A 12,603-nucleotide genomic window follows, 5' to 3' on the forward strand; every position below is an offset into this window, starting at 1 on the left:
AGGCCACCCTCAAGAAAAGAGACAATCAATAGCAATCCCAAGATAACCCACATGTTGCAATTAGCAGATAAGGATTTTAAAGCAGCTATTATAATTACACTCAATGGCATAAAAGAATACATGAAATATACACAAAACCTTGGCAGAGAAATAGAGACTACAAAAGAGAACCAACTGGAAGTTCTATAATTAAAAAATGTACAAAATTTTAAAAAAAAATCAGTGGATGAACTTAATAGAATGGAAATGATATTGGAAAGCATCAGTGATCTTGAAGATAGATCAACAGAAATTACCCAATCTGAAGAACAGGGAGAAATAAAAGATTGAAAAAAAAAAACCACCTCAGAACATCAGACCTGTAGGACAATATCTAAAGGTCTATCATAGCGGCCAACAGACACATGAAAAGATGTTCCTAACATCACTCATCATCAGAGAAATGCAAATCAAAACTACGATGAGATATCACCTCATACCTGTCACAATGGCTAAAATAAAAAACACAGGGGCACCTGGGTAGTGCAGTCATTAAGCATCTGCCTTTGGCTCAGGGCGTGATCCCCGCGTTCTGGGATCGAGTCCCACATTGGGCTCCTCCGCTGGGAGCCTGCTTCTTCCTCTCCCACTCCCCCTGCTTGTGTTCCCTCTTTCGCTGGCTGTCTCTCTGTCACATAAATAAATAAATTCTTTAAAAAAAAAACACAAAAAAACAACAAGTGTTGGCAAAGATGTGAAGAAAAAGGAACCCTCTTGCACTGTTGGTGGGAATGCAAATTGGGGCAGCCACTGCAGGAAACAGTAAGGAGGTGCCTCAAGAGGTTAAAAATAGAATTGCAGAATTACCCTACAACCCAGTAATCATACTACTGGGTGTCTACCCAAAAAAACACTAATTCAGAGGAATAATGCACCCCGATGTTTATAGCAGCATTATTTACAATAGCCAAATTTGAGAAGAATCAAATGTGCATCAATAGATAAATGAATAAAGAAGAGGTGGCATATATATACAATGGAATATTATTCATCCATAAAAAAGAATGAAATCTTGCCCTTTGCAATGATATGGATGGAGCAAGAGAATATAATGTTAACTGAAATAAGTCAGAAAAAGACAAATAACCATATGATTTCACTCATATGTGGAATTTAAGAAACAAAACAAATGAGCAAAAGAAAATCAGAGAGAGAGAGATAAACCAAGAAACAGACTCTTTTTTTTTTTTTTAAAGATTTTATTTATTTATTTGACAGAGAGAGAGATAGCCAGCGAGAGAGGGAACACAAGCAGGGGGAGTGGGAGAGGAAGGAGCAGGCTCCCAGCGGAGGAGCCTGATGTGGGGCTCGATCCCAGAACGCCGGGATCACGCCCTGAGCCGAAGGCAGACACCCAACGACTGAGCCACCCAGGCGCCCCCAAAAAACAGACTCTTAACTATAGAGAACTGCTGGTTACCAGAAGGGAGGTGGGGGGAGGGGGGATGGGTGAAATAGGTGATGGGGATTAAGGAGGGCACTTGTGATGAGCACCAGGTGATGCACAGAATTGCTGAATCACTATATTGTACACCTGGCACTAATATAATGCTACACGTTAACTATACTGGAATTAAGACAATAAATAAATAAGTCTATCATAGGTATAACCATAGTCTCAGAAGGAGAAGAGAGAGAATGGGGCAGAAAAATATTCGAAGAAATAATGGCTGAACAGTCTCCGTACTTGGTATAAACCTAAATTTACAGATTTAAGAAGCTCAATGAACTCTAAGCAGGATAAATAAAACCAAAGATAAAGATAGGAAAATTCTGAAAGCAGCCAGAGAAAAAGGATAAATTACGTAAAGATAAAAATGATTCCAGTGGCCACTGACTTCTCATCAGAAGAAGCCAGAAGATGATAAAACAGCATCTGGAAAAAAAAAATCCTTAACCCAGAATTCTATATCCAGTGAAAATATCCTTTAGGAATGAAGGTGAAGTAAATATACAGTATATTTGTCATATCTTTTAGTCAAAGCTTTCTGTTTTACACTAAAAGTTGGTTAGCTATGCAGCAGTTTGCACACCAATTTTTAAAACACATATTTTTAAATGAACAGTAATTTTAAAAAATCATGTGAACTGGCAGCGGGGGGGGGGGGGAGGGGGGCGGTGATCAAAACAACCTGTCCTCAGTTTTTCCTTTAATGGTAAACAGTGGGTAAGAAGTTATTTCTACGTAATCTGATCTAAGTCTGGGAATCATTTACATTCCACCAAGATTTCCTGGTCTCAACAGTCTCTTCTCCTCCCTCCTTTCCCACAAGTATGCCACTGGGAAAGTGAGGAATAGTTCAATGTATGCCTCTTAACATTATTCAGACCTAGAGACAGAATGCAGAACGATTAAAAGCTCACCTGCTAGGAGTTCAAAATGAAGGGTGGGCAAGGTATGAGGCACAAGAAAAGAAAACAGGCCAAGGTAGCCTGCAAGGACACACTCAAGTTGGAGAATAACTGCAAAAGGTTGAGACTGAGTCAATATATGCATTAGAAATTTCAATCTGAATTAACATGTTTATTGGACTTGTTACTTCAGAAATAGTTTCCAAGAGAGCTCTGGAAGTGTGACCTTCTCCTGCACATCTGCTCTAACTTTTATGAGTTCTCTTAATACTTTTTAAAGCTGCTGCTAAGTGTAAATTTTTGTTCAAAGAAGGATTACCAAACAACCTGTTAGCAACACAAAGATTCCCTTCATACTCGCCTTCCTTAAACCTAGAAGCAGACTGTTTTCCAAACTGTTAACATCCCAAGCTGACTGCCAAACACAGTTATTAACTAGCCTCTGACAATCTAAACAACAGCTGTGTGCTGTCCTGCTAAAGGACAGCCTCACCCATACAGTGACTCTCCAAAGGTCAGCTGTGTCCTGCAGCAGGAAGTCCACACCACGGTTGGTGGCACATGCCGGCATAACAGAACAGTCTATGTTTGTCCCAATTCCCTTTCCTCCCTTTTGGCTAATCTTCACTGGTCATAAATGTTCAGCTCGCCTTGCACAGGAAGCGGGGGCCTTAAACTTCATCCTGTTCGCTCACTGCAGTTCTTGCTCTTACACAAACTCTTTTCACTGAAGATCATCTTAGAGTTGCCACTGAAAACAGTGCTGATGACAAAGGACCAGGAGACAAAGTAAAGCATGTATCTGGAAGCAAGCACATTTAAAAAATATTTATTGTCAGGTACTGTTCCAGTGCTTTCTTACAATATCCCCTCCCTCTCCCATAAAGATCATCCCTCCCAGTTACTAGGTAGGGAAGCTGCAGGTGCTCAGAGCATTTACACGAACCGCCCATGGTCACACGGCTTTGGAGGGACACCATGAAATGATCCAGTTCTCTTTAACTCAAGTCCAAGGGTCTTTCTACTCTGGCAACCTTCAGGAGTACAAACACCCTTCAAAATTCCAACTAGATTAAAAAAAAAAAAAAAAACTTGTCACATTGATGGGAGGTAGGTGGAAAGTTGATTTAAAAATTTACCTGGAGGAGTAGATGCAGAGGAATAGCTAATGTCATTTCAATAATAATAATGTAGGACTTTCTTTTGCAGATACAAAAAAACGTGTTCTAAGGCTAATGCATGAAACTGTAGTATTTGTTTACCCACATAGTGCCTGGCTGATAGCAAGCACTCAATAAATGTTAGCTATCATTATTATAATATGCTAAATGCATTATATATCATCTTAATTTAGCTCTTTTTTCATAGGGACACTTTGAGGACAATTTTATTCCCATATTACATATCAGGAAACCAAGGCACAGAATTTAAATAACTTGCTACAGGTCACAAAGTATGGACTATCTGGAATCTGAACTAAGGCTGTCTGATTTCAGAGTTAAGGATGTTATTGCATCAAGGATATTAATATCAAAAGCCTGGAAGAATCCAATGTTCATCAATAGGGGGCTTAGATAAATGAAGGTGCATCCTTATAAATATTTCTGAGAATGAGGTAAATCTATATAATATGAAAAGATGTCTATAATATATAGATAAGGTGCACCGCATAGGTTAGATCTTATTTTTGTTAAACAATAACCATATATGTTGAGTCATGGTTGTTTGCAAAGATACATGTGTGTATATGTATGCTGCATACATATATGTGTATATTTGTATATATTATATAAAATTGTATATACATACGTATATACCATCCTTTTCCCTATGGATGGGATTAGGATGGGAGAAATCCTTTTCTAACATACTTCTGTATTATTTCGATCTGTTATAAGCATGCATTACTTCTGTGATAAACCAATAAGATTTTTAAAAATGGCTCACTATCTAAAAAATAAAACATGTTCTTTTCAAAGGAAAATACTTCCATAAACAGGTTAAACCTTGGCTAACTGAAAGTGCAAGGGTCTTCCCCAACTAGGAGCTTAGTACAGTCATTTCCACCATAAAATGGCACTCCAAGCCTGCAATAGAGGACAATCTGGGCTCTAACGCAGACCCATGTACACAAACAGCTGTGTCCTAGCTTGTGGCTGGCCTGGTGCCCTGCACACACCTGTGTGTAGGAGTAGAGAGGCTCTTTCCTGTGCAGTCACTTCTTTCAGCCAGCGCTGGTCATCAGGAGTTGAGTATAAAGAATTGAATGGCTGCTTAAACATGGCCATGGTCTGGGTGGTCCAATTCTAAAACACTTGGTGAGTCCAGATGTGGATTAGTCTGGTCTGGGATAGGTCCCAGGTTTATGATAAGGCACCTGCAGTGAGCAGTGGTGATACTAGAGAGAAGGTTACCCTTGGGAGGGAAATCTGGTCCAGTCTATGTTTTCTAGGTTGATTGGGTTGGTCATCCCAGGTTGGGCCAGCCTGGAACCCTTAGTGCCACACCCCAACTCCGACCTGGGCAGTGGTGAAAACAGGACAGCCTGGTGTGCCCACTGGTTAACTCTACTCCCTGGGGCTGCCCTTGAGACATACTGAGTCACACCAACAGGCTTCATGTGGTGAAAAAGTGGAATCGTCATCTGTTGCCAGAGGCAGATGGACGCATTTTTGGATAGAATTTCCTTGAAGCTGTCTCAATAGCAAAGTGGCAAATTGTTTTCTAAATTCATCTATGAAGGGGATTTTCTCCTTCCTTCCTCTGCCCCTCCCTCCCTCCCTTCCTGTTAAGAGGCACACAGCCCTGCTCTGTCTTATAACCTCACCTGAAACTTGGTATGACTGGGGCAGGAGACAACCTAGTCACCTGCCAGGGGACAGGAAGGATATCCTGTGACAAGAAACCTGGAGACAGAGAGCCTAGATCCAGTCAAGACTTTGTGTGCCGTCACCCACCACACGGGTGATGCCTGTGCTGGCAAAAGCTTGTTGAACGATGCAGGCTTGAATTTCCCAGCAATGGCCAAACTCTGGACATTTTATTATTTTTTAAAATAATTTTCATTTTTATCAGAGCAGACAAAATTACATGGTTTAAATCAAATTTCTGAAAAAATACTGAATTAAAAAAACACTAGGCAAACACTTTCAATGCTTTTAGTTTTTTAAAAAACCAAATAATATGTTAATATTGCCATTTCTTGGTTTCTCTATTTATTCATCTATTAATTTTGTTATGATAATCTAGATTTCAGCTCTTTTATACAATCTACCACATTTTCCCTTCCTTTTCATTATTACAAGAAAGAACTTCTCACTGAAAAGTTTACTTTGATTTTTTTTTCTGTGTACCATTTTTTCCTTGGCGTTAACATTTCCCTTTTAATATTTCATTTGTTTAATCTTCTACGCACTTTTATTCAAATTCTTCTAAACACCCTGCCTGAATTATCAATAAATATTATTTTCCAAATGGCCAAATGTCAGATAATCTGTGAATTCCAAAACAGCTGAGCCTGTTTTATACACATTGGGCTTCTCTGCACTGTTTTCCTGTGTTGGTTCCCTGCCTTCTGGATTCTGTTTCTTTCGCCTTTTTTATTTATTTCCTCATTTTGCTGAAGTATTTAGTCTGGTTGTTTCCTAGAAAAGTATCCACAGGAAGCAAAGTTTTGAGTCCTTGCAGACTGAAAAATGTCTTTGTTCTATCTTTGCATTTGACTGAAAGTTCAGCTGAGTATAAAATTCTGGATGGAAAATTTCCCCCAGAATTTTTGTTGACTTTGTTCCATTGTCTTCTAGCTTCCAGTACTGATGTTAAAAACTCTGATAGCATTCTGATTTTCATTCTTCTGTTTGTGACAAGTTTTCCCCCTCTAAAAGCTTTTATAATGGAGTTTTGAATGTTGATGACAGTAGATGTGGGTATGGGTAATTTTTTTTTCATTTGTTGTACTTTTCTTCTTAAGATTTTATTTTTTTAAGGCATCTCTATACCTAATGTGGGGCTTGAACTCACAACCCTGAGATCAAAAGTTGCATGCTCCACTGACTGAGCCAGTCAAGTATCCCTCATTCCTCGCATGTTTTAATCTAGAGCACCTTGACTTGATCTTCATTTCCGAAATTTCTCTTGTATTTCTTCTTGGATAATTTCCTTCTATTTCTGTGTTCTTTTTCCTTGGAATTCCTATTAGTCAGACACTGAAACTCCTGGATGTGCCATTAAAAATGTTTAAATATTATTCTTCCCTTATTTTCTCTCTTCATCTTTCCATTTTACCTTTTGGAAACTCCCTGATTTTGTTTTTCAGTCTTTCTGTCATACTTAACAAGTGTTTTAGTTACATTTTTAAAAAAGATTTTATTTATTTATTTATTTGAGGGAGAGCGAAAGCGAGAAAGAGCAATAGGGAGTGAGAGAGAGAGAGAGAGAAAGAGAGAGAGCACAAGCAGGCGATGTGGGAGAGGAAGAAGCAGACTCCCCGCTGAGCAGGGAGCCCAATATGGAGCTTGATCACAGGATGCTGAGATCATGACCTGAGCCAAAGGCAGATGCTCAACCGACTGAGCCACCCAGGTGCCTGTTAGTGAGTTACATTTTTATCTTCCAATATCTCCTCTTGTTCTCAAATATGGTAATTCACCTTTAAAATGCTAATTCACTCTTTTAAAACTTTATTATGAAAAATTTCAAACTGATTGGTATTCAAAATAATGCCTTACACACACATGTGCTCGGTGAGACTGTACAGTCAGCGTCCTTCCTCTACAGCACAGTGTGGTCCATGTCTTGCAGGGGAGGTACCGCATGAATAAATACAAGTGATAACTAGCTAAGGCCTCCTGGCTGCTGCCTGCCACCCAGCCATCACGCTACTAGCATTCTGCTCCCCTGCACTGCTTGGACAGGCCACAATAAAAATCTCATATTTTGCTCTCATTTATAAATATTAAAAAATTATTTATCTTCAAAGACCCTGAGGTAAGACTGTGTATTTCAATCCAACAAAATTTTCCTGGGCCTCAGCCATTCTGGGGACTCAATCCACAGCAGCTTCTTGCTAAGGCAAACAGAGGCCCACCAAGTGCAGAGGCAGAATCAAGGGTTTCAGCCTGGCCTGGCCCTCTGCAGCTCCCTCTGGCACTCTCCCTATCTGTGCATCTAAAGGCCCCTGGTTTGAGCATCATCTCCAAAACGTATGGGCAATAAATGAACTATCCTGGCTCCTCCCAGGAGATGAAAATAACGTTTGGCCTAAAGATTGTTCCTGAAACAAACTGGTTTCCTAGCGTCTAGAAGCTTGAAACTTAGGTTGTGACAAACACCCAGCAATCTGCTTAAATTGGTCAGTCCTCTTTTAAAGAATATCGCACAACTCAAACAGGGCAGTCCAAGAAGTATTTTGGTAGCACATGAGATCGCTTGGTAGGTGCTCATGGACTAACATCTACCCTCCAAAAGAAATAAGCCGCCAGGACTTGGTTTTAGCACCCTTCTCGGGCCCTTCTGTGCTGAGAATCTGAAGTACGGCACCACTGTGTCAGAGGCACCAAGAAAGGTTAACTTAGCTCTATGACTACAGCAAGGTGATGCCTTGACAACCCTCTCAGTTGAGTTTTTTAACAGAAAAGTTTGAAAAACATCTAATTTCAGAGATTAATTCAGCTTTGTATCTCTTTAGAGACTGAGGCAATCTTACTTTTAGCTTAAAAACATTACCAAGGAGTGAGAAAACACTGGCAATATGGCTCATATGAGAAAAAATTTCATACCTCCCATTGGTGTTAGCCTGATAGTAAATGTCGAGAGATGTTTTTCCTGTTGTCAAGCCAACATGTGCCATAATGGGCATGCATGGATCTCCCGGACCCAAACTTTACGAAGCCTTAACTGCTGCTACGTCTGTCATCTATCACACCCTTCCCTCCAGCACTAACACATCTTTTCAAAGCACCTTCTCCCCCACCTTTGGCTCTGCTCAACTGCGTGGTTACAGCCTATTATGTAACTGCCACTTCTCAAGAACCAAAATGCTGAACTGCTGTGTATTTCTTAAATTATGCAAGGCTTGACCTTATTGCTAGGAAATACCTGGCATATTTTCATTGTCTTCAGAGGTCCAGGCAGCATTTTGAAGAGCTATTCCCACCTTATTAGTCATTTCTCTGATGGAGGGAATTGATAACTCTTTGACTGATAACTGTGTTGAGCCATTCAGTCACACCTTTAGCATCTTGTGATTTCATCAGAGTTTCCATGAAACAATGATATAGTAACCACAGTCCCTTACTGAACACTTACTATGGGCCAAACACTGCTTCCAGGGCTTTGCATACACTGATTTGTTATCCTCATAACCATCCTGTGAGGTAAGAATTATTTTTATTTTTATAACATAATTGTTTTTTATCATTTTTATTCTCACTTTCTAGATGTGAAAACAGAGGCAAAAGGACGTCAAAGGTCATGCTGCTGGAAATGGTGGAACTGAGATATAAACACTGGGAGGCAGCGTGCCCGGAGCCTTGCCCTAATTACTACACAGACCGCCTTTTCGCCTTGGCATACTGGCCCAGGGCTGCACGGACTGGGACTCGGAGAGCTCGGGGCACATGTTTGGGTTTGGTTTACTTGGGTGTCCTTTGGCACAGACAGCTGGTGGGCCGCAGAGGCTGGGCATCCGCCCTTCAGAAGGTGCTCAGAAACCCCTCGGCAAGTGGGCTGTTTCTAGTAAGAATTACACTACACTCAATATTTTGCCAAGGTGTGCCTAAAAGTACTTTGAAAAATAATTTGTCTCCTGGGGCCAAATGGCCAAGCACGTCGAGGGCAGGCAGCGGCTGGGGCCCAGGCCAGTTTGAGCCTGAGAAGGTATGCAGGCTACAGCCCAGAGCTGTTGCTGGTACATTCTGGATGGGAATCTGGTTGTGGGTTAACCCAAATGTGCTCCTAACATAGGAAGCTTCAGAAAAGCTTAAGAGTGTCTACAGGGGCAATATCAGGGAGCTCAAAACAGAAAGACACAAATTCTATTTCTCAAAGGGTGATCTGAGGATCATCCAGATCAGGGTCGTGTGGAGAGTTGTCTTTGCTTTGTTTGTTTAATGAGGAAACTCAGGTTCTACTCCCCTCCTACTGAATCAGTTTCCCCCCTATTGGGCTTAGAAGTCTGGAATTTTAGAAATCTCCCAGGTAATTCTTTTTTTTTTTATTTTTTTTTAAATTTTATTTATTTATTTGACAGAGAGAGAGCACAGCACGGGGAGCAGCAAGCAGAGGGAGAGGGAAAAGCAGGCTCGCCAAGCAGGGAGCCCAATGTGGGGCTCAATCCCAGGACCCCAAGATCATGACCCAAGCTGAAGGCAGATGTTTAACTGACTGAGCCACCCAGGTGGCCCTCCCCAGGTAATTCTAATGTACTCTAAAAATTGATAATCATTGCTTTAGGTCTCTGGGGCTTCACATCCAGGTATCACAGGAAGTCTGTATTTTTTTTTTTTAAGATTTTTATTTATTTGACAGAGATAGAGACAGCCAGTGAGAGAGGGAACACAAGCAGGGGGAGTGGGAGAGGAAGAAGCAGGCTCCCAGAGGAGGAGCCTGATGTGGGGCTCGATCCCATAACGCCGGGATCATGCCCTGAGCCGAAGGAAGATGCCCAGTGATTGAGCCACCCAGGCACCCCAGGAAGTCTGTATTTTAAAAGCAAATTTCAATTCAACATGTAGCATTTAGGTCTGAGAATCAGCGTTCTAGTTTCAGCTTAATTAACATAACAGCTTGCTGGTTGACTATGGGGATGTCCCTTGGCCTCTCTGAATCTTAGGCTCCTCATCAGTAAGATTAGGGGACTAAGTTCCTCCCGGCTCTAAATCTTGTGCTTCCACCTAAGTGTACCCAAGTATACTCATCACACCTAAGCAACTGACGGGGTCCTAAAAGGGATGGTCAGATGAGTACCTAGGGGGCCAAACATTAGTCAAGATGGGCTGAAGTAGGGCACTAGGCTTTCACAGAGAGGGGGGTTTGGGAATGGGGGGGGGATTGTCCTAACAGGGGCATCACAGTGAGGTGACAGAGACCCAGATGTGAGGATGTAGGAAAGTGAGCTGGGAAGGAAATAAAACATGACTAAGAAAAGGGAAATATCTGGAAATAAGCATGGGGAAATAAGATGGTTCCATGTTAGAGAAGCCCTTGAAAGTCTGGGGAGGGGATGTGATATGTGATATGATGGAACCTACCAAGAGAAGTGACAATGGAAAGTGACATTTGGGGAAAAGGACTGTGTTGGCTTATGCAGGATGGGAAGGGTGGGAGAGGAGCTGGGGCAGGCCTGGGGGCTCAGCTAGGGAGAGAGATTTATGACCCAGAGGACAGGCTTATTGTAGAGATGATGTGGCCTTGACCTCGATCTATGGCAGTAGGAACAGGAGGGGAAGGATATGTCAATGGGAAAAGCTCCAAGCCCCTGGGATCGTGGGTAGTTCTTATGGTTTTTTGTTTAGTTGTTTTTGCTTTTTGCTTATCTGTAGTTTCTGTTCTCTCTGTAGTGAGCAGATATTGCTCTGTGCTAAGAAAAAGAAACATACAGTTCAGCATTTCCTCTGGGAACCCAGCAGACAAAGCTCCACCCCTTTGCAGCTCAGCCCTTCCTCTCACCAGCACATTTCTCTTTAGAACCCCCTTTCTTGTATTATTTGCCCACTCATCCGTACCCCTTTGTCCCTGCCCCTTGTCCCTTTGCTAAGAGGCTTCTACAGAATATTCCTTCTCCTTTTCTGGACAATTCTCCTGCCAGTCTCTTGCACTGCAAACCTGGTTTTGCCCATCAGCCTCAAGGACAGACCTTCTGGATCCCAGCATCCTGGGCCTAAGGAGGGCAAGTCAGTAAACTCCCTTTTCTCTTGCGATGGCTCCAGAACAGGGCTCTCCCAGCTTTCCTCATCAAGCCTTCTCTGAGGAGTCATCCTTCTTTCTACCCTTGAAACCAATCTCTCAGTACCTGCCTCAGAACCTTCTTCTCCAGAGTTCCCATCACCACCCTGGGGAAATGCTCCCATCCACAAGGAAGACCACTGAAACTCCCGGCATCACAACCCTGACCTTCCCAACTTCTACAACCATTCCTGATACTCTGTGGCCACCTAGCCAACCCTGTGTCCCCTGGAACATGTCAAACTCTGAAACCCCACTTTGAACATGAATACCCATCCTCTGGCTTCTTGGATATCCATATTCCAACTCAATATTCAGTTCTTACCACTCTCTCTAATTCTCTTTCCTCCCAAGCATTCTGGATTCCAAGGCCAATTATGTAAATTGCCCTCATCAGTATCCTGAATTCTGTCATCCTCCGAAGCTCTGCTTCGCCTGCTGCACCACCGTAACACCTGACACCGACTGTGCATTCTGCTACAGAAAAAGTGCTAGCCATACCACCAGTGGTATGGTTTCAAAAGTCTCACTAGGCCCCCAGTCACCTCAGCTGCCTACACATCCCACATCCCTCTCATAAGGCCAACTTTAGGAGAGAACTACCTGCCTCAAGACCCCTGTTCCACTCTCATTTTCCACTCTTGGCAAATGGTCTTACCTCCGATTTCATTAAGAAATCGGCAGCCATGAATGTTCTTATCTCCCTCCTCTTTGGCTCTGAGCGTCTTCATATCTCCAGTTGTCTTTTCTTCCCTTCAGGGAAGAAATGTTGTCCTGCTCCTTTAAGGCTAACTTCTGTGTCTGAATCCAGGCTCTCCTGTCTTTCTAAGGGCTTTACTCAACTGACTGTCCCTTCTTTCTTACAGCTTCAAGCTCTCCTTCCTTCCTGGCTGTTCTCCATCAGGCAAGAAAAATGCTTTGACACTCCCCTCCCCAACCACCCTCTCATCTTGTGACTGCCAAGCTCTTTAGAAAGTTTTGCTATTTTTGTAGATATGAAGCATGTTCATGCAAACATTTTAAACAATACAGAAGAGCAAAAAGAAAATAACTATTACCCATCATTCTACCACCCATAGATAACTTCTGTTAGAAATTTGGTGGCTGGGGCTCCTAGGTGGCTCAGTCCGTTAAATGTCCGGCTCTTGATTTTGGCTCAGGTCATGATCTCAGGGTTGTGGGACTGAGCCCCATGTGGGGAATCTGCATTCAGCGGGGAGTCTGCTTGAGGTTCTCTCTCCCTCTTCCTCTCCTACTGCCCCTCCCCCC

General features: G+C 42.3%; 1 protein-coding gene across 9 annotated transcripts in view; it reads right to left on the minus strand.

The window, feature by feature from the left end:
- The window catches only part of CTDSPL (CTD small phosphatase like), a 116,019-nt gene that overhangs the window by 80,959 nt on the left and 22,457 nt on the right, over nucleotides 1-12,603 (minus strand). The gene's annotated exons all lie outside the window — the stretch shown is intronic.

The sequence above is a fragment of the Ursus arctos genome, unplaced genomic scaffold (genome assembly GCF_023065955.2).
Source record: "Ursus arctos isolate Adak ecotype North America unplaced genomic scaffold, UrsArc2.0 scaffold_20, whole genome shotgun sequence".
Taxonomy (NCBI): Eukaryota; Metazoa; Chordata; class Mammalia; order Carnivora; family Ursidae; genus Ursus; species Ursus arctos.